Source organism: Symphalangus syndactylus, chromosome 23 (assembly GCF_028878055.3).
Source record: "Symphalangus syndactylus isolate Jambi chromosome 23, NHGRI_mSymSyn1-v2.1_pri, whole genome shotgun sequence".
NCBI classification, from domain to species: Eukaryota; Metazoa; Chordata; class Mammalia; order Primates; family Hylobatidae; genus Symphalangus; species Symphalangus syndactylus.
The window spans coordinates 51,112,973-51,134,792 of record NC_072445.2 but is presented as its reverse complement, the minus strand read 5'-3'; the positions used below and the strand labels follow the sequence as shown (position 1 = coordinate 51,134,792).

The 21,820-nt window shown below is 40.1% G+C and overlaps 1 long non-coding RNA gene across 1 annotated transcript; it reads right to left on the bottom strand.

Moving 5' to 3' along the window:
* Positions 1–14,988: 14,988 nt before the first annotated feature.
* Positions 14,989–16,256, bottom strand: LOC129473660 (uncharacterized). Its single transcript, XR_008654320.2, has 2 exons — positions 15,968–16,256; positions 14,989–15,200 (listed from the first exon to the last, which is right to left on the bottom strand). It is a non-coding gene; the product is annotated as an uncharacterized lncRNA (long non-coding RNA).
* Between the last annotated feature and the right edge of the window lie 5,564 nt (positions 16,257–21,820).

Here is a 21,820-nt window from a genome sequence, read left to right as displayed (position 1 = left end):
TATGCTATTTCGTTTATCTTAAAAACATTCCTGTTAATCGCAAGGGCACAGATGTTTCTATACCCATTTTACACATAAGAAACTGAGGCATAATAGAGCATGATGTAGCAAAACAGATCACTGGATCTGGGTTTCTCTAATCATAAAATGTTAGATTAAAAAATTGTCCTGGTAATCATTCTAGTTTCTCCACAATAATGTTCTGGTTTTGTGACTCCCAAGAAATGCCCCTTTCATGAACTCATTCACTGCATGCCTAGACTTTGCTAAGTATGTAAAGGTCAGCACTCAAATGTTGGCAGGGAGTAAATTGAAATAAAATTGAGAAAGTGGCACTATAATTGCAAACTGCCTTTAGGAAATGCAGAGTTTAAATAGTTGTATTTTCTCCTTTCCTCCTTTTTGAGTTTGCTTTTTGATACAGATGTCAGAAAGGCACAGAAATTTTTAAAAATAATAATGTATTATACACCTGCAACCTTTGCAGCTGATCACCTAAGGTTATCTCCTAATTTTTAAAAGGTGTGTGACTGTGTGTGTGAAAGTGTGTGTGTGTGTGTGTGTGTGTGTGTGTAATATGAAGCAAAAGGAGGAAGAAAGCTTATACAGAAATCCCGCAGGAACAGAGCCCAGGGTGCTATTCTCTTTTCTTTGCATAAGAACCACAGGGCACTAGGAATGCTCAGAGAGTAAAGTCTTTGATTCTCTGCAACCGTAGGTCATGCCGTGTAGACAGAATAAACCCTAAGATTTGGGTAATTTATTTTAAAAACCTGGTACTTTGTACCAGCTTGTGAGCTGCTTACCCCTCCTTGAAACCAAACTTACTTTCATTTTCTAATTTTATTTTCCAGGCAACTTCCCATGAAAAAAATTAGGAGAAAGTGTATTTCCTGGCGCTGTGTCAAGCTCTCAGGAATGAATATTTGGATAGATAATGCAAGTACCACATCACTAAGATCAAATGACGTCTCTGCTCTAATCTAAATTCAACCGATTTTAAATTTCAGGGTTCCAAGTTGTTTTTAGGTCCTATCTTTAGAGTCACTCCTTTCAATGATATATCATTTCCTCCAGGTTGAGATTTTTAAAATATTGCTCAGTTACTTCCTAGTAAGACATTATTGCCTAGGTGTTTCTTAAGGAATTTCTTGACTCTTGAAATTGGTCTACCAAACATTTGTGAATGTAATTAATTCATTTTCTTGACTTCATCGGTGTGATATCACATGTACAAATTATAATATACAGATCTGCTTTCTGGCAGGGAGCACCATGTGTTTAGCACAGCAATCTATTATACCACACACACATTATTCATTAACACTAATGGACATCATGTGCATAAAACCCACTCATTAATTGGAAAATTAAACTCCCTTGTGTATAAATAAATCACACCCTCAGCTATATAAAGGCACTCATTTTTATCTTTAAATTTGTATTTTACTGATTGTTTAAGAAATGCAATTGGTCTATAATATCTTTTATTGTAGCAAAGATTTGGCTGTGCTGAGAACAAACTCCACATCATCCAAAAGTCTGTCTTTGCTTTGGTTACTAACATTCCAAGTGTAGCCAAAAGACACACGGTTGAAGTTTAGAAACATTCTGCAGGCTGATAAAAATGCAAGTAGGTCCTCTAAGTAGGAAAAACTTTTCGCTGAGTTTCAGGGGAAAAGGCTTCTTAAACTCAAAATACCACCTTTACCTGTTTCTTTACCTGAAATGCCCAGTGAACCATCACCAGTCCCTGTGTTCTGATTTTCTCAGCTGTAAAGTGAGATACTAATAAGACCTATCTCATTAGGCTGTTGGGAAGACTTAATGAAATGACAAGACACGAAAGGCTTCCCATAGGATTTGGTAGACAGAGGCTACAAAAGAAGGATGAGATGATCCACCACTTAAATCATTACTCATGATAACACAGTCCTACTATGTGTCAGTCACTCTACAGAATGCTTGTCTTACCTTATCTCAAATAATTCTCACAATTCTGACAGAGAGTTCTGATTATTCCCAATGTACACATGAAAGACGGTTACAGTTCATAGGAATCGGGCTCAGGGAAGTCAACCAGATTCTTGTGCAATGATTCTGTGTGATTATGGTCTTGCTCTTTCCCTGATCAGAATAAGCTGAAGTACATATGCAGAAATAGGAGAATTTTTTGTCCTAGAAAAATATCCAACGTCCCATAATTTACCATGATGTCATTTTTTGTAGCTTCTCAGAGAATCCTTGAAGATAGTAGTTTTAGAAAACTGAAAAATATTTTTGAATAATATAGCTAAGTATACATAGATTCAATGACAGAAACTAGAATATTAAGCATCTTCAGCATCAAATAAATGAGTGCTGAGTATCTCTGGAACCTTGCAAGCTATCTCAGCTCGCACTTGCCTTGCTTCACATATGGGGGGGAAGAGAAAACCCGTTACATTCTTCTATTTGTTTGTCAACATTTCCTAATACAACTGCCAAAATGTCAACCTAGTTTTTTTAGAAAAAGAAAGAAAAGGATTGGGTTAAAATAAGTAACTACAAAAGAACAGGATGATTTTATCCACATTTATGCAGCGATTTTAAAAATGTTTAATCATAATATGATTAGTGTTTGGAAGGATTTATCTAGTTTAAAAATAGTTTTAAAGTTGTGAAAAAAATGTTCTAAATAAATAAGAGGCTCTGAGAACCATCTAGCATTTACAACATTGTTAAGAACTGATTGAAGTGTCATTTAAGTAATGCTTCTGAAATTTCCTGCACAAACTAGTGCCTTTATATGTGGACATAAACAGTTTCTCCATTGCAAACAACATGTCTTCTTCGCTTTAAACAAAGATGAATCCTTCAATCCTTCAAACGGAGATTAGTATCAGTGTTTCTTCAACACATAGTAAAAATTCATTATGACTTTCTCTATTAATGTATCCTTGCATAATTTATTTTACATTTGGACACGAGAAAATGCTGTAAAAATTTATTTGGAAAAAAAAATGCAGTTTATTGTAGTCTGAAAGAATTTTCCATATATGCACCGCAGCTCTTCCTAGATACATCAATTAACGGAAGATTTTTAAAAACAGTTTTAACTAAAAAAAATAAAGAACATTAATAATATTTTGGTTTTTTTTTTCTCAAACTCAATACAGCCATATTTAGATTAGTACGTTTTTGTATTTGTTACCACTCAGTATACCTAGGAATCTAAAATGCTGGCATTCTGAAACATAACCATTAGGATAGTTGTTACATATTTAATTTCATGCTCCACTCAGCATAGAGCAGTTGTGGGACTGCAGACCAAAGCAAATTAAGTGGCTTCTTAGATAATTTCCTGCTTAATTGAAAGCAGGTAGCTTTTTAAAAGTAATAATTGGTTTTGTTTCAAATGATTGTAAAGTTATTTCTTTTTTTGTATACATGGTTATAGAATAACTTTCTACTTAATCCAAACACAATGAGTTGGGAGTCTCCCACTGAATCTAAGGGACAAGAAGGTGACCTAGTTCTGGTAGCAAATTAATGGGGGTAGGAGTGGATGTGGGACATGGGGCAAGGCAGGGGAAGAATGGCACGGCGTTTGGGTTGGAACACACACAGACATGCACATGCATATGTACTACAGTTACACCAGTTACACAGGTTCAGGTTGAATATCCCTTATCTGAAATACTTGGGACTAGAAGTTTTTCAAATTTTTTTGGATTTTGGAATGTTTGCATATACATAATGAGATTATCTTGTGATGCTCCCCAAGCCTAAACACTAAATTCATTTGTGCTTCACATATACCTTATACACATAGCCTAAAGGTAATTTTATATAATATTTTAAATAATTTTGTGCATGAAACAGAGTTTTGACTGCTACTCGCTACATGAGGTCATGTGGAATGTTCCACTTGTGGTGTCATGTCAGAGCGCAAAAAATTTCAAATTTTGGAGCATTTCAGATTTTTGATTTTTTAATTATGGATGCTCTGTGTGTGCGTGTGCATGCGTGCACGTGTACACAAATATATGTGTTTATCATTAACATATACAATAGATTGGGTTTCATTTCTGTCTGCTCTACTCTTAGCATTGGTCTAATGTTAACAAGTGGTCTGTTATGAGATTGATAGCCCTGGTTCATACCTTACAGACAGGTCTTCCTTATTACAGTGTAAAAACAGACTATCTGATATGATGGTCTATCATCACATAGAGATAAGAGTATCAGCTGTGATGCTCTATCTTGCTTTTGGAGATACAGTCCTAGGAGTATGAATGTGGGCACACTAATAAAGAGACATGAAAGGAATTCGGTTAACATAAATGCCTATATATTGGGGGGACAATGGAGTTCTGTTTTGTCAGGAGTCAGTATTCAGAGTTTTTCGTTTTTGTTGTTTTTGAAATGGAGTTTCGCTCTTGTTGCCAAGGCTGGAGTGCAATGGTGTGACCTCAGCTCACTGCAACCTCCACCTCCCAGGTTCAAATGATTCTCCTGCCTTAGCTCCCAAGTAGCTGGGATTACAGGTATCCGCCATCACACCTGGCTAATTTTTTGTATTTTTAGTAGAGACGGGTTTCATCATGTTGGCTGGTCTCGAACTCCTGACCTCAGGTGGTCCACCCACCTCGGCCTCCCAAAGTGCTGGGATTATAGGTGTGACCCACGGCATTTGGCCTCAGAGTTTTTCAAATAAATTAGAAAAAGCTTTTAAGTCACAAAAAAGAGAGAATGTTTTCTTGTTGCATAGATTAAACAGAATAAGAGAGACAGAGACAGACAAATGAAAAGATATTCTTCAGAACCAAAAATTTTAAAACACTGCAAGAAAAAATATATACTGAATTTTTACATTCATCAATTGCCATCGTGATTCATGCAACTGATAACAGTGAGCATCAGCACCCTACAGCTATGGAGTAAGTGCTAAGAGATGCGCTTTTGGTATTTAATGAAATTCTAACTTGCCTGCAGTGTTTTTTGTTTTTGTTTTTGTTTTTGTCGCTGCTACTTTCGATCGCTGCTGTCAACCAGGCTGCACTCGGAACCACTAGCTATGCAGTTACAGTGCAATGTATTAACAAATCCATTTTTATTTTTCAATACTTGGAACCACCTTGTAGTACTAAATGCTTCGTTTCTCATTTTTGTGGCATTCCCAAGAATATTTTTAACAGTCATTTTTAAAATGTCAATGGAAAGAAAGAAGAAAGGAAGGGAAGGGGAAGGGAGGGAGGACGGAAGGAGGCAGGGCTTCCAGCACAGGAGCCATGAGTGAGTCTTGTAGTCATGCTGGAAATAAATGTTCACCAGCTATTTCAGTGTTCCACCCTCATGGCAGACTTCATTTCCCTACCTACTTGAAGTTGGGCATGGTAATGCATGTGTTTTGGTCCTTGGAAAATCTCAATTGACGTTTATCAATTCTGCCAGGCAGAAGCCTTCCAGAGCCAACACAAGACGTATCTTGCTTCCCCCCTTACTTGTGCCACAGCCACCAACTCTCTAGACAGTAGAGGTCCATCGACCTCACTCAAACCTGGAAGGAGAAAACATTTAGCCAACCCATTGTGGACATGTAGCAGGAGCAAGACATAGATCTTTGTTTCTATGAGCAACTAAGATTTCACTGCAACATAACCTAACCCTAATTAATATAGCGAGTGACAGGAGAGAAATAAGAATTCAACTTGTAGCAGCAATTGTCATAAAATTGAAAGGAGAAAACAAGGTGAAAAGAAAAAGATGGCATAAGAGGATATGAAGTTCTAGAATGAATATGAAACTGAAAATTCAAACACTGGCAATAACCGGTCAAGAAACAAAGAACAATGCTAACAGAATTCTATCAGGTACCCCATAAAGCATAGAGTAAATCAGTCCTAGGTAATATTAGTTTTGAGACTGAGGAGGATATTTTATGTCTCCTTTGACCTATTTTAGCATTCTTCCAACATGACTTCCCTTAATGCTCAATATAATTTTTCAGAAATTCCTGAAGGAAAAATGAGCATAAGTTGGTTGTCGCTTGAGCGTGTTGTATGAAAGAGTGGAAGATGGTTGCGTTTCTCACTTTAGGATCTGAATCAATGGTGGTACTGATGAATGAGATGGAGAACACAGAAGGGAGATGAATTAGGATAGGCTGAGATTGAAAAGCCTGTGTGACATACAAATGGAGACATCCAGTGATAACTGCACATTCAACAAATGAGTTTGAATCCATTAGCTTTTTCATAAGACCAGAATTATGGAATTGGATAAGATTATCTAAGGTCAGTATATATGAGAAAAAGACGGCAGAACCTCAAATTACATCAATATTTAAGAAATAGGTAAGAAAAAAAAAAACTCTCAAAAGAAAACGAGAAAGTATAGTCAGAGAAATAGGAAGACCTTTACCTACTAAAATTTCCAGGCCCTAACCTTAACCTCAAACTTTTCTCCCAGTCTTTCACTTCCTGCTCATGGTTTTACTTCCATGTCTATTCTATCACCATAACCAATCACTTCTACCTATCATTTTGTATTCTCAATAGTCTTTCTTCTTGACTTACACCACTACCCTATCATACCTGGATCATTTTTAAAAATTCACATTTCTATTCTTACAAGGATATCTTCCATAGAACTATTTTTCTAGCTATTCCTGAGCCTAAGAGTTAAGAGGCTTCCAGAGTAAGTCCTCTGACTCAAATACTCAGCCCAACTGTTTGGCTTCCTTAATCACTATTCAGGTAATATATAGAGCATGACCACAGGAAGAAAGAACTAATATTTGAACATATATTATGTGTTAGTCATGCACTGTGGTGGGTCTTTTATATATAACATATTTACCCTTAACAATGTCATGAATTTTTATTGACCTTAAGAAAGTTAAGAATTTTGACCAAGATTTCATTGCAATACAGATATTCTGCCTCCAAAAGCCTTGTCCACACCACCAGGCTCGGCTGCCTTCCAAATAATAAGGCATTGTTCCTTTCTTCAAAGTATTTTCACTGTTTGGGCAAGAGAAAGTCCACATATGCTAAAATTATTTTAAAACTGTTTCAAATCCAACAGAGGTAGAAACTGATACCCCTTCACAATGAAGGGGAAAGACTATAATCTTTGTGTTAAACAGGCATAGCTAGGTTGTTTTTAACCCAGGCTGTACTTTTTAGAATCACCTACCTTTAAAAGCAACACGTCTTCAATTTTCAGAAAGATGGAGTAGTGTTCCATTTCAGACATAAGAAGGCTGAAGACGAGGTGAACAGAAGGTGGCAAATCAGCCAGGGAACTTGCGACCCGATGAACAAACAGGTGGTTGAGTGCCCTGGGTTAATTTTTTTGCCTCAAATATCCCAGATTAGGTGCTGGCGAAGACAGAAACCCAGAAATACCAACAAGTACCAACCCGAAAAGCCTCAAGAGAAACCTACCATCTCTAGAAAAAGGATAAGCAAAATGGCTACATAGCCAGATAGAAGATGCTTGGACAGTAACAGCCAAACACCACAGACAAAACTGTGGCCTCACCTCCACCCCAACCAGCAAAAACTGAGTGGGAGGCTCCATTTCCACCACTGCCAGATACCCCAACACTCCTATCCAAGTGGTGTCATAGAGGAAAAGTAGAGAGCTGGGAACTTCGTCTCCACCAGGCAATAAGGAGTCCTCACCACCTCCACACTGACGGTGCTCATGAAGACCACATGGAGAGTACGGACTTCCATCCCACCCTGCAGTAATAAAATGCTCCTCCCCTCCTCACTGGAGTGGCATCAGAAAAAGTTAGTGGAGAGGCAGAACTTTCGCTACTGCCCAGCAGAAACCAGGCCACCCAACTCAACTCAACAATGTCAGCACAGGCCAAGCAGTAATGAGTCTTCATGCCCCTCCCAGCCAGGATGGTATCAACAGAGGTTTAATGGAGAACTAGAACTTCCACCCTTGCCCAGGAGTTATGAGGAGTCCCTCATCTCCAGTTATTAACATTGGCATGGATTTCTACTTCCGCTTGGCAACAATAAAGCAGCACCACCATAAAAATGTTTTAATGAGTAATTATGAACATGCCCAAAACAAATGAAAAAAAAAATTAAAAGTCTCAGCAAGGAAAACAAAGATATAAATAAGAACCAAAAGGAAATTGTGTTAGTGGAAAAAGAGCAGAATTAAAAACTCAGTGGATGACCTAAACAGCAGAATGAAGGGAACAAAAAAAGGAATCAGTAAACTTGATGATAACAATAAAAATTACCCAATCTGAAAGACAGAGAGAAAACTGATATTTTAAAAAATGAGCAGGGCCTTTGCGACCAGTAGGATTATAACAAAACATTTAATATATCTTTAGAGACTAGAAAGGAGTGAAGAAAAAGGGTGTGGCTGAAAAGTATTTGAAAAAATAACAACTGAAAACTCCCCAAATTTAGCCAAAGCATAAACCAACAGATTCATAAAACTATCAATGAATGCCAAGAAGGATAAACCCAAAGAAATCACTACTGAAGCACATTATACTCAAACTTCTGAAAATAAAGATGGAAAAAGTCTTGAAAGTAGCAACAACAAGCAATACCTTATTTATAGGGGGAAAAAATTTAAATGACAGATTTCTCAACAAGAAACATGGGGACCATAAGGAAGTGGCACAACATTTTTCAAGTACTAAAAGAATTGTCATCTCAAAATTCTATATCCGGCAAAAATATCCTTCAGTAATGAGGGAAAAATCAAGACATTTTCAGATGAAGGAAAACTAAAATAGTTTTTCACCAACAGACCTATCTAAAAGAATGACTAAAGAGGACTGGGCATGGTGGAACACACCTGTAATCCCAGTGCTTTTAGAGGCTGAGGTAGAAAGATCGCTTGAAGCCAGAAGTTCAAGACCAGCCTGGGCAACAAAGCAAGACCCCATCTGTACAAAAAATTTAAAAAGCTGGCTAGGGTGGTGGTGCTACATTGGAGGGTGAAAAAAGAGGATTCCTTGAGTGCAAGAGTTTGAAGGTGTAGTGAGCTATGATTGCAGGACTGAACTCCGGCCTGGCTGAGAGAGAAAGATCTTGTCAAAAAAAAAAAAAAAAAAAAAAAAAAAGCTACAGAGTTCTCTAAACAGAAAATGATAATTAAAAATAGGAAACTTGGAACACCAAGAAGAAAGAAAGAAGACAGAAATCATAAAAAACATGGAAAAATATAATAGGTTTTCTTTCTCCTCTTGAGCTTTCTAAGTATTTGACTATTGAGATAAAGATTATAACACTATCTGGTAGGGTTCTAAATGTATGTACAGGAAATACTTAAGACAATTATACTGCATATTTATATTATAAAGTGAAGGGATATGGAGGGAAGACTTTAACACTTCACTTGAACTGGTACTCCATTAACATCAATAGAGTTAGTAAGCTATGTAACTATAATACAGTAGCTACAGCAACCATTAAAAATGCTATAGAGTTGCACTCAAAAACACTATACATAAATCGAAATGGATTTTTATCAAATGTTCAAGTAGCCCAAAGCAAGAAAAAGAGTTAAAAAAGACAGAGAGAGCAAATATTAAATAAAATAGGAAACAAAAGCATGAATGTATATCAATAATTACATTTAATGTAAATGGTCTAAATATAACTATTAAGAAAATGAGATTACAGAATGAATTTTAAAAAGAGATGACCCAACTATATGCTATCTACAAGAAGCTCACTTCGAATATAATGAAATAGGTAGGTTGAAAGTAAAAGGATAAAAAAAAGTCATGAAAGTATTTAAAGAAAGCAGGGATGGCTATATTAAAAGAAAGTAGACTTCAAAGCAAAGGACAAGAGACAAGAGAGAAACATAATTCACCAAAAAGAATTACATAAGCAATTCTAAGTGAACCGTATTAGCAATTCTAAGTGAGTATGCACCAAATAACAGACTTATAAAATATGTGAAGCAAAAACTGATAGAACTGAAAGGAGAATTAGATATATCCACAATCACAGTTGGGGACTTCCACACTCCTCTCTCAACAACTGCTAAAACAATTGGACAGGAAATCACCAAAGATATAAGAGAACCCAATAACACCGTCAAGCAACAGAAGCTGACACTTCCAGAGCACCCCGCCCAACACTAGCAGCATTCTCTTTAAGCAATCACAGAGCATACACCAAGATAGATCATATCCATAACACGAATCATGAAATTTAAAAGAATTAAATCATACGGAGTGTATCCTCTGACCATAATGAAATTAAAGTAGAAATCAGTAACAGAAAGATAATAGGAAAATAACCCAACACTTGGAAACTAAATTCCCTATAAAATAATCCATAGCTCAAAGAGGAAGTCTAAGTGGAAATCAAAACATACACTGAACTGAATGAAAATAAAAACACAACATATCAAAATTTGTGGATGCAGCAAAAACAGTGCTAAGAGGGAAATTTATAGCACTAAAATCTTACATTAAAAAGCAGGAAAAGTCTCAAATTAAAATCTAGGATTATGCCTCAAGAGCATAGAAAAGGAAGAGAAAAATAAACCCAAAGAAAGCAGAGAGAGGGAATAATAAGAAGAGCAGAAATCAGTGAAACTGGAAACAAAAAACAAAGAAAATCAGTAAAAGATGGTTCTTTGAAAAAAAAAATCAATACAATGCACAAATCTCAATCAAGACTGACAAATTAAAAAGAAGAAAAAAACACAAATTAATATTAGGAAAGAAAGAAGGGATATTACTACAGATCCTGCAGATATCAAAGGGATAATGAGTAAATACCACATAAATAAATTAGACAAAATTAGACAATAAATAGATAAAATGACCCCATTCCTCAAAAAGCACATATTATCCCAACTCACACAATATGAAATAGATCATTTAAATAGCACTTTATTGAGAAAACTCCAGGGCCCGCCAGATTGTTTTACCACACTATTCTAACAAATGTTGAAAGAAGAATTAACACCAATTATACATATACTTTCCCCAAAAATAGAAGAGGCATGAACACTTTCCAATTTATTTTAGGAAGCCAATATTATCCTGCTATCCAAACCAACCAAAGATTGCGTGAGAGAGAGACAGGGAGACAGAGAGAGATAAACCGAGACAGAGACAGAAACTACAGACTGATACCCTTCATTAATGTAAGTGTAACAATCAACAAAATTATTAGCAAATGGCTTTCAGCACTATATCAACACAGAATTATACACCATGAGCTAGCATCCTAGGGATGAAAGACTGATTTAACATTCAAAAATCAATATATCAATAATCTACCATAGTCACAAGCTAAAGGGAAAAAAATCATATGATTCATCAGTTGATGCAGAAAAAGTACATAACAAAATTCAACATCCATTCATGATACAAATTCTCAGAAAACTGGGAATGCAGGGAACTTCCTCAAACTGACTTTTTAAAAACTTGAAGAAAAAAAAAACCCTACAACTAATATTATACTTAATAACGAAAGACTGAATGCTGGCCTGGCGTGGTGGCTGTAATCCCAGCACTTTGGGAGACCGAGATGGGCAGATCACCTGAAGTCAGGAGTTCCAGACCACCCTGGCCAACATGGCAAAACCCCATCTCTACTAAAAACACAAAAATCAGCTGGGCGTGGTGGCACACACCTGTAGTTCAGCTACTTGGGAGGCTGAGGTGGGAGAATCGCTTGAACCCGGGAGATGGAGGTTGCAGTGAGCTGAGATCGCACCACTGCATTCCAGCCTGGGTGAGAGAGAAAGACTTGGTTTCAAAAAAAAAAAAAAAAGACTGAATGCTTTCCCCCTAAGCTCAGGTACAAAACAAGGATGTCCCACCTCACCACAACACAGTACTGGAAGTTCCAGCCAGCACAATAAGGCAAGAAAAGTAAATGCACGGAAGAACTAAAACTGTTGCTATTTGCAGATGACAGGTTTCCCTATGTTGTAACAAAAAAAAAAAAAAAAAAATCCAAGAAACCTTCAAAAACAAACAGAAAACCCCAAAACAACAAAACTCCTAGAGCCAATACGTAAGTTCAGCAAAGTCACAAAAAGATAAACATACAAAAATCAACTGCACTGTGTCCTACTTGGGTCTGGAGAGTGGGAGGACAGGGTGGATTGAAAAACTACCTATCAGGTATTATGCTTATTACCTAGTGATGAAATAATCTATATGCCAACTCCCCATGATGCACAATTTCTTATATAACAAACTAGCACATGTACCCCTAAACCTAAAAGTTAAAATTAAAAAATTGGATTTTATTAAAATTAAAAACTTTTTCTCTCCAAAAGATCTTTTTTTTTTTTTTTTTTTTTTTTGGGATGGAGTTTTCCTCTTGTTGCCCAGGCTGAAGTGCAATGGCGCGATCTTGGCTCACTGCAACCTCCGCCTCCCAGATTCATGCAACCCTCCTGCCTCAGCCTCCCGAGTAGCTGGGATTACAGGCATGCGCCATCAGGCCCGGCTAATTTTTGTATTTTTTGTAGAGACGGAGTTTCTCCATGCTGGTCAGGCTGGTCTCAAACTTCCGACTCAGGTGATCCACCCGCCTGTCTCCCAAAATGCTGGGATTACAGGCATGAGCCACTGGACCCGGCCCAAAAGATCCTTTTAAGAAGATGAAAAGACAAGCAAACTACTGGGACAAACGATTTGCAAGCCACATGTCTCACGGGTCCCCAAGCCCTGGGCCTCAGACTGGTACAGGTCAATGGCCTGTTAGGAAGCTGGCAGCACAGCAGGAGGTAAGCAGTTCCTGAGCCAGCATCACCACCTGAGCTCTGTCTCCTGTCAGATCAGCCAGGGCATCAGATTCTCACAGGAGCGCGAACCCTATTGTGAACTGCGAATGCGAGGGATCTAGTTTACATGCTCCTTATGAGAATCTAACTAATGTCTGATGATCTTAAGTGGAACAGTTCCATCTGGAAACCATTTCCCCCACCACCCCCACTTCTGTGGAAAAAACTGTCTTCCACGAAACTTGTCCCTGATGCCAAAAAGGTTGAGGACTGCTGATGTAACTGATAAAGGACTCATGTCGATAATTTAAAGAACCTTCAAAACTCAACAGTAACAAAACAAATAAGAAAATGACACGAAGAGGGATTTCACTGAAGAGGGTATGTGTACGGCAAATAAAGACATGAGAAAATGTTCAACATCACTAGTCATTAGGAAAGTGCAAATTAAGACCAGAGTGAGGTATCAATGCACACCTAAACGGAACAGTAAAAGTAAAAAAAGAGTGACAATACAAAATGCTGGCAAGGATGTGGAAAAACTGGATCTCTCATATATGGCTGCTGGGAATGTAAAATAGTACCGCATTTCTGGAAAATAGTTCAGCAATTTCTTTAAAAATTAAACACATACTTACCATATGACCCAGCAATCACACTCCCGGACATTTATCCCAGAGAAATGAAAACTTAGCTCCACAGAAAAACCTCCAAGCAATTTTTCAAAGCAGTTTTATTTGTAATAGGCCCCCCACCCCCCAAAAAAGAAGGAACCAAAATGTCATATGACAGGTGAATGCTGAATGATTAAACAAACTGTGTTACACCCATAGTGTAGAACTCAGTAACAAAAAGGAACAAACTAGAAATACCTGTAATAACGGATAAATCTCAAGGGCATTCTGCTGAGTTGGCTGGCGCGGGGGGCGGGTAGCTAATTTTAGAAGGTCACAAGCTGTGAGGACCAATTTATAAAACATTCCCCAATTCCCCAAACGACAAAATTATAGAAATGGAGAACAGACTGATGATTGCCAAGGGTTAGGGATAGTGCTGGGGAAAGAAAGGGACGACCATAAAGGGACTGTAGGGGGAGATCTTTGTGGTGTTGAAATAGTTTGTATTTTGATTGTGGTAATGATTACAAGAGTCTTCAGGGATAAGGTGACACAGAATCACAGGCACATTTTATCTCAGTGTCAATGTCCTAGCTTCATGATTGTGCTCTAGCTATGCGGAACGTAACCAACAGTGGAGGCAAAGTGGAAGCTCTATGAGACCTCTCTGTACTATCTTTGCGACTTCCTGTAAGTCTATATTCATATAAAAAGTTAAAAAAATCGGTGCCCAGGCCACATCCCAAACCTTGTAAATTAAAATATCTAGGGGAGGAGCCTAGCCAACTGCATTTTTTTAAATGCACGAGGTAATTTGAAAGTGTAGCTAGAGTTAGGAACCACCAGCAGCTGGTATTATTACCGAAACTACAAGCAGGTGGAACACCTATAAGTCTGGTGAAAGATGATAAGGAAGGAGAAAACTAAATACACAAATCTATGTTAGGTTTCTTGAGGGTTTTATTCTCCTTACGTCAAAATCTAGTATTAAGTGAATCCAAATAATGTGGATGGGATAATCAGTCATCCATTATGATACAGACCATTTTACACAAAAAAGGCCAGCCCCAACAGACTACTCTTTAGATTCTTAAGCATTTGGTATCGATAATTTTAAAATGCTAAAGAGCAATTACAATCACATTTAAATATGCAGCAATTTTAGAAAGTCAATGTTTCACCGAGTTTCTCATTTTAGATGAATAACAAAATGAGTTCAAATTTTTATTTTATTGTGTTGACTACCACCAGCAGCGACCCTTGGGAAATATGTGAAAACCAAGTATTCCTATTTTGACTACACATTCTAATGTATTGGTTATTTATATTAATGATCACCAACTATTATCTATTAGACTCCCTGGATTTAACTGTTTAGGAAGTGAGTTGTAGACATATAGAAGCCAAGGATTATTCTGAGCCGATAAACAGTGACTTGACCAACCGAATGCCTTGTGTGGTTATTAATCATTCTATATCACCATCATCATAAGACACTGCATCTACTCAGCTGGGCCAGGGGATTAAAGGTTTAGGAAAGAATCCCTCCTTGCCTTTAAAGGGTTTAAAGTCTGTTTGAGGATGGGTCCAAATACATAAAATGATGAATAACAAAGCGAAGAAAATGCTGAAATGTGGACTGACAGCAGAAAAGGGCCAAAGGGCTTGTTTTTACTGGAAGTATTTTTGCATAAGCTGGGAAGGGAGTTTGCAACTTCTGGACTCACAGATCAGACAGATGAGCAGCTTCAACAAAGCAGATTTATGCTATCCACCAGGAGGGTTTTGCTTAGTTGTCAGTTGTGGACTTTCTTCCAAAAATGCAGCTGTTTTGAAGCAAAAAATCTGGCACCAAAAAATAAATAAAGTGAAAATTTAGAATAAGAATTACCTCCCACCCAACTCTAATCAACAGCTATGTCTCCCTTTCCTCCACCTTGAAAATTTAAAGGTCTGGGGTGGAAACTGGAGGTGGGGGTGGGAATGAGCTATTTGCCTTGCCCCAAGACCACCAATCTCCTCTGTCCTTCTCTCTCTCCAAATACGACCTTCACACACTCTCTATCCTAATTTACACTGCTACAACTTTCCAGATTTGTTTTACATTCTGGAAACATTCATCCATTTGGAAGCGTTCTTGAAGTTGCTAACTGTCGCGAAGTTCGATTTGAAAGCAAAAGAAGTAATGACCGCGTTTTAACAGACGAAGAGTGCAAATTCTTTAAAAAAAAAAAAGTTGTTTTGTGATTATGGGAGGTAATCAACAGCTACTCAGACATTCTTCTCTTAAACAGCTGAGGTTTATCATTTTCGCTATTATGACAATGAATTTTTTCCTCCTTTGCTTTATGCCTTTTGGCAGGAGCCTCGACTCTGCAGGTGTTAGCGCTGCAAGGGCCGAACCCAACCGCCAGAATGTCTGCCGAGCCTAGCATGGGATGCTGCCCAGCAAAACAGCGCCCAGGGAGAGGGCGACTGAGGAAGACAGCCTGCAACCGCACTTCAGAAGGGACTGGGACCAGAGCCCTAGAAAACTAGAGCGAGTGGATTCCCTGGCAGGGGGAACCCGCGGGAGCCTGGAAAAAAAAGGAGAGGGAGAGAAAGAAACTCACCCCGGTGCTTTGAAGCCCGGCGAAAGCAAGCGAGTGAGCGCGCAGGCTGGCTGGGCTGCTCCAGCTGGAAGTCATTGTGCGGGCTGGCGTCTGCGTTGTCAGGGCGACCGCCCGGCCGGCGCCAGCGGAGGGGGGAGGCGGGCTCCGTGAATGGGTGACGTCACGCAGCCGGCGCCAGGCAGTCTGGGCGGCCGAGCCAATGAATCAGCTGTCCGGGGGAGGGAGCGCGGCGCGCGGGAGGAGGGTGCAGGAATGCGCCCGGAGCCGCGCTGCCCAGGAGGGCGGGAGACGCCTCCGCCAGCCCAGTCGCCCAGCGGCGGCCGAAGGTCCCAGCGTCCCGGGCTCCGCCATTCCAGTGCCCCCCGCGCCCAGTCTGTGGCTATGCCCGCATCCCTCGCTTTCCGCCGGTTTCCCCCACGGGCGCCCGCTCTGCGGGGAGGCCCACGAGCTGGGGCGGTGTCAGACAGGATTTGTTTTCACTTATTGCGATTGTGGCACTTATTTAAAAGGAAACATACAATAAAACTTGTCCTTGTAGGTAAAACAGACTTTGAAAGTGTTGATGAATTCACTGCCACCTTACTGTGCGCTCCGCATTGTGCTGGGTGTTGGGTATCACAAACAATGAAAGGACCAGGGCTCGGAAGTTCCCACAATTGAACTGGGAAGAAAAAAGTGTAAGGAACTCATGATTCAGACTTACAGCAGACTGCTCTTCCAATATTCTATAGTGCGGGTGCCTTTAAGGTGCCTTTAAGGTTCTAGAAGGCAAATAGCTCCGAAGATTTCCAATTTTTTGGTGTTTTTGTGTTTTGCTTTTCCTCTGTCCTGCTTTGCTCTCCATTACACTGCCCTGTAGGTGACCAAATACTGGGTTAAGGTCATTTCAGTATCCCCAGCATTTGATGCTCTCCCGGACTTCTGGTAAGGACTGGACATTGTTGATGGGTAATCCACAGTGCAAGAGCAAATAATGTTTAAGGCTGGAGTAAAAAGAGTACTTCTGAATTCCTAAACATTTTTTTTGGGTGCTTACTTGTTGGTTTTTCAAGAGTAGTGATGCATCATTACCAAAACTGGAAAACCAAAGAGTGTGGCCCAGACTCACTCACACTATAGATGTCCTTAAATCAGCCCTTCCTGCTGAAGTCTGGGCCTCCCCTTTTTAATCTGGAAGATGAGGAGATCTGGTGAGATATTCTAAGACCTATGAAGTTCCTGCAGCCTATCATTGTATTTGTCAACCTTTCAAACAATTGACTTTATTCCTATCACGGTATGTGATATATGTGACATTCATTTAACACTTCAGGGTCCCTGCTAAATAATAGTATGTACTGTAAGTTTTAACAAATTTTTTTGGAATAAAAGTTAAGGGTCTGGCCGAGTGGCTCACGCCTGAATCCCAGCACTGTGGGGCAGAAGTAGGAAGTTCGAGACCAGCCTGACCAACATGGCATGTCTGGAATTCATGGGTTCTTGGTCCAACTGACTTCAAGAATGAGGCCACAGACCCTCGCAGTGTTAACAGTTCTTAAAGGCGGCGTGTCTATAGTTTGTTCCTTCTGATGTTCTGATGTGTTCGGAGTTTCTTTGTTCTGGTGGGTTCGTGGTCTCGTTGGCTCAGGAGTGAAGTTGCGGGCCTTCGTGGTGAGTGTTACAGCTCGTATGGCAGCGCATCTGCAGTTGTTCATTCCTCCCGGTGGGTTTGTGGTTTCGTTGGCTTCAAGAGTGAAGCTGCAGATCTTCATGGTGAGTAGTTACAGCTTATAAAGGCAGTATGGACCCAAAAAGTGAGCAGCAGCAAGACTTATTACAAAGGACAAGAGAACAAAGCTTCCACACTGTGGAAAGAGACCTCAGAGGGTTGGCACTGCTGGCTCGGGCGGCCTGCTTTTATTCTCTTATCTGGCCCCACCCACATCCTGCTGATTGGTCCATTTTACAGAGAGCCGAGTGCTCTGTTTTGACAGGGCGCTGATTGGTGCGTTTACAATCCCTGAGCTAGACACAAAGGTTTTCCACATCCCCACTGTATTAGCTAGATACAGAGGGTCCACACAAAGGTTCTCCAAGTCCTCACCAGAGTAGCTGGATACAGAGTGTGGATTGGTGCATTCACAAACCCTGAGCTAGACACAGGGTGCTGATTGGTGTGTTTACAAACCTTGAGCTAGATACAGAGTGCTGATTGGTGTATTTACAATCCCTTAGCTAGACATAAAGGTTCTCCAAGTCCCCACCAAATTCAGGAGCCCAGCTGGCTTCATCCAGTGGATCCTGCACCGGGGCTGCAGGTGGAGCTGCCTACCAGTGTGGCACCGTGCGCCTGCAGTCCTCAGCCCTTGGGTGGTCGATGGGACTGGGCGCCATGGAGCAGGGGGCGGTGCTAGTCAGGGAGGCTCTGGCAGCACAGGAGCCCACGGAGGTAGAGGGAGTCTCAGGCATGGTGGGTTGCAGGTCCTGAGCCCTGCCCCGTGGGAAGGCAGCTAAGGCCCGGCAAGAAATTGAGCACAGCAGCTGCTGGCCCAGGTGCTAAACCCCTCACTGCCCGGGGCCGCTCGGAGTGCTGGGCTGCCGAGCCCACGCCCACCTGGAACTCACGTTGGCCCGCAAGCACCACGTGCAGCCCGGATTCCAGCCTGCGCCTCTCCCTCCACACCTCCCCGCAAGCTGAGGGAGCCAGCTGAGGGAGCCAGCTCCGGCCTTGGCCTGCCCAGAAAGGGACTCCCACAGTGCAGCGGTGGGCTGAAGGGCTCCTCAAGTGGCCAAAGTGGGAGCCCAGGCAGAGGAGGCACCGAGAGTGAAGGAGGGCTGTGAAGACCGCCAGCACGCTGTCACCTCTCAATGATGAAACCCCATCTCTACTAAAAAAAAAAAAAAAAAAAAAATTAGCTGGGTGTGGTGGTGCACGCCTGTAGTCCCAGCTACTCAGGAGGCTGAGGCAGGAGAATTACTTGAAGGTGGCAGAGGTTGCAGTGAGCCGAGACGGTGCCACTTGCACTCCCACCTGGGCAACAGAGCAAGACTCCATCTCAAAAAAAAAAAGGGGGGTGGGGAGAGAGAAAAAGAAAGAAAAGGAAGGAAGGAAAGAAGAAAGAGAAACTGGAAAACAAAGCAAGTGCTAATAAACGGGTATAGGCCAGTTCATCTTGATGTGCATGAAGTCACCTGGCAATTGGTTGAAATGCAGAAGAGGCTCGGGATTCTACATCTTTAACAAACCCCCAAGTGATGTTGATATTGCTAACGCTGAACTGCACTTTGAGTAAAGAGAATCTTGACCACAGAGTACCAAGGAAAGCATAAACTAAGAATATAATGGATATAAAGTGGTCTGGGTTCCTAAAAGCCTGTGGAGAAGGTGAGCTTGAGCCAGGTGATTGTGCATATGATTGGCTGAGGGAATGAAAAAGCAGAAGAAACAGCATAAATAACAATTGCATTGGAAGGAAAGGAGCAAAACATAAGTTGAGGGGTGAAGAAGATTTTGTCTGACTTCAATTAAGAATATTTAGGGAAACTATAAAAATGGGATTGAAGATTTACTGGTGGGGTAAGACAACCTTAGAGGTTATGAATCCCAATTAATTTGGTGTAGTTGAAACTGAGCAGCAGTGCAATCTCATTAGATAATGGCAGAGCTCAGAATGGAAGCCGAATCTGAGAAATTTAGATTACAAATACCTTACACATAGAGTCTTTGATATAAGAAAAACCACTTGTCATTGTTGTGCAAGGTGAAAATATGAGGGAAGAACAAAAACAAGCGAAGAGACCCATAGGAAATATTAATCGTCCAAGCAGGGAGTTTTGGGGAAGGTTTGGTCTAGGGAAGATGAGGAAATAGCAGGTGAAGAGGTGAGTCAGAAAAATTTTGTGTTTGCATGAATTGTAATGGCTGCCACCAGCTGATTAAATCATCCATTTATGTAAGAATAGGAAAAAAACTTTCCTCCATCCCTCCCATGGTCTAGTGAAGCATTTTTCAACCCTGACCTCACATCGGCATTACTATTTTTTTTTTTCAATAGGAATTCCTGAGCTCCACCCCACAGAAATTTAATCAGAATCTCTGGGAGTGGAGCCCTAGAATCAGTATTTTTAAAGGTTCCCTAGGTGATTATAATGTGCAGTCAGTGTTGAGAATCACTAATCTAATATACAGTCACCAGCTCATTTTGTAGGCTTCATTTCTGCCCCTGAACATTTCCCCCAGTGTTAACTATTATACTAGCACTAGATTTTTTTTTTTTTTTTTTTTGAGACGGAGTCTTGCTCTGTGTCCCAGGCTGGAGTGCAGTGGCGCAGTCTCGGCTCGCTGCAAGCTCCGCCTCCCAGGTTCACGCCATTCTCCTGCCTCAGCCTCTCCGAGTAGCTGGGACTACAGGCGCCCGCCACCACGCCCGGCTAATTTTTTGTATTTTTAGTAGAGACGGGGTTTCACCGTGGTCTCGATCTCCTGACCTCGTGATCCGCCCGCCTCGGCCTCCCAAAGTGCTGGGATTACAAGCGTGAGCCACCGCGCCCGGCCACTAGATCATTTTTAATACTGGGTGTGTTTTGTGGTGGATTTTGATGGTTTATAGCACATTCTCTAAGCTCAGTGTCTTCCATCCCTCATTAACTGTCATGGTTTAGTTGTGAACATATCCTGATATCTCACATTGGCAAGAGAAGGAACAGTGATTTGGCCCATGACTGGATGGAAATGATAAACCTGGTTTATGAACCTATATGGTACCATAGTGTGGCAGTGCAGTTATTTTACTTGATTTTATCTTTGCTTTAATAATCTACTTTAACAGCCTCTTTAGGATTAGAGCTGATGAATAAGCACTTAAAATAGCAACTTTGACCATTGGAACTTTTATTTTGCGTCTTCTCTAAAAAATAATCGTTCCTTGCTGGAAAAAAAATCTGAATGTGAGAAGAGTGTATAGTCTTTTCCTTGGTGACTAACTTAACTTTTAAAACTTCATTGATTCATTTATTCCTCTAAAATTAATTGAGTACCTCCTATGTGCCAGGTACTTTTTCAGATAGGAGGATGCCAAGAGAAGAGAAGCATTTTCTCTGTCTTCAAAGAGGAAAAGATGAGCATAGTGAATTTCGGGTGTTGTATTTATTCAGCTTGGACGTTTAAAAGATACTTGGCCTTCCCATACTATCTTGACATGCATTTTGTGAGTATTTTTAAAAACTCATTTATTTACTTTTAAAAAAAGAAAACTAATGAGTGTATGTGGTTCAAAAACCAAAGAAAATATTTTCTCTTTCATTCTTGTCCTATGTCTGCCTAATTCCCTCTCACACCTTACAGAAGCCACTATTAATTTCTTACCTATCCTTTGAGAGTTATTTTTTTGAACATACTAGCAGATATAAACATATTCTCATTTTCTCCCATTTTTACACTGTTCTGTATCTTTTTAAAATTTAAAAATATCGGGAGGATATCTTTCTATATGTGCACGTTCTGTTTTCATTTTGTTATTCTTCCATAATATTCTATTGTCTCAAAGTACCACAGTGTGTTTCTCTTACAGCTATTGATGGTAATTTAGGTTGTTTCCAATCTTTTGTTATGAAATTACATAAACAACCTTGTGCAACATCTGTGTCATTTTGTCCATGTGCACTGGAAGTATTATCTGTAGGATAAATTTCTGCAAGCAAAACTATTGGGTCTTTTAAAGGGTGTATGTTAACATTCTTGATTGTTTCCTTAAGATAAATTCCTAGGCATGAAATTCCTGGGTTGACTCATATAAATACTTTAAAGGTTTTTGATATTCACTGAGAAATTGCCATCTAGAGAGTTCGTACTGATTCATTTTCTCACTTGCATGG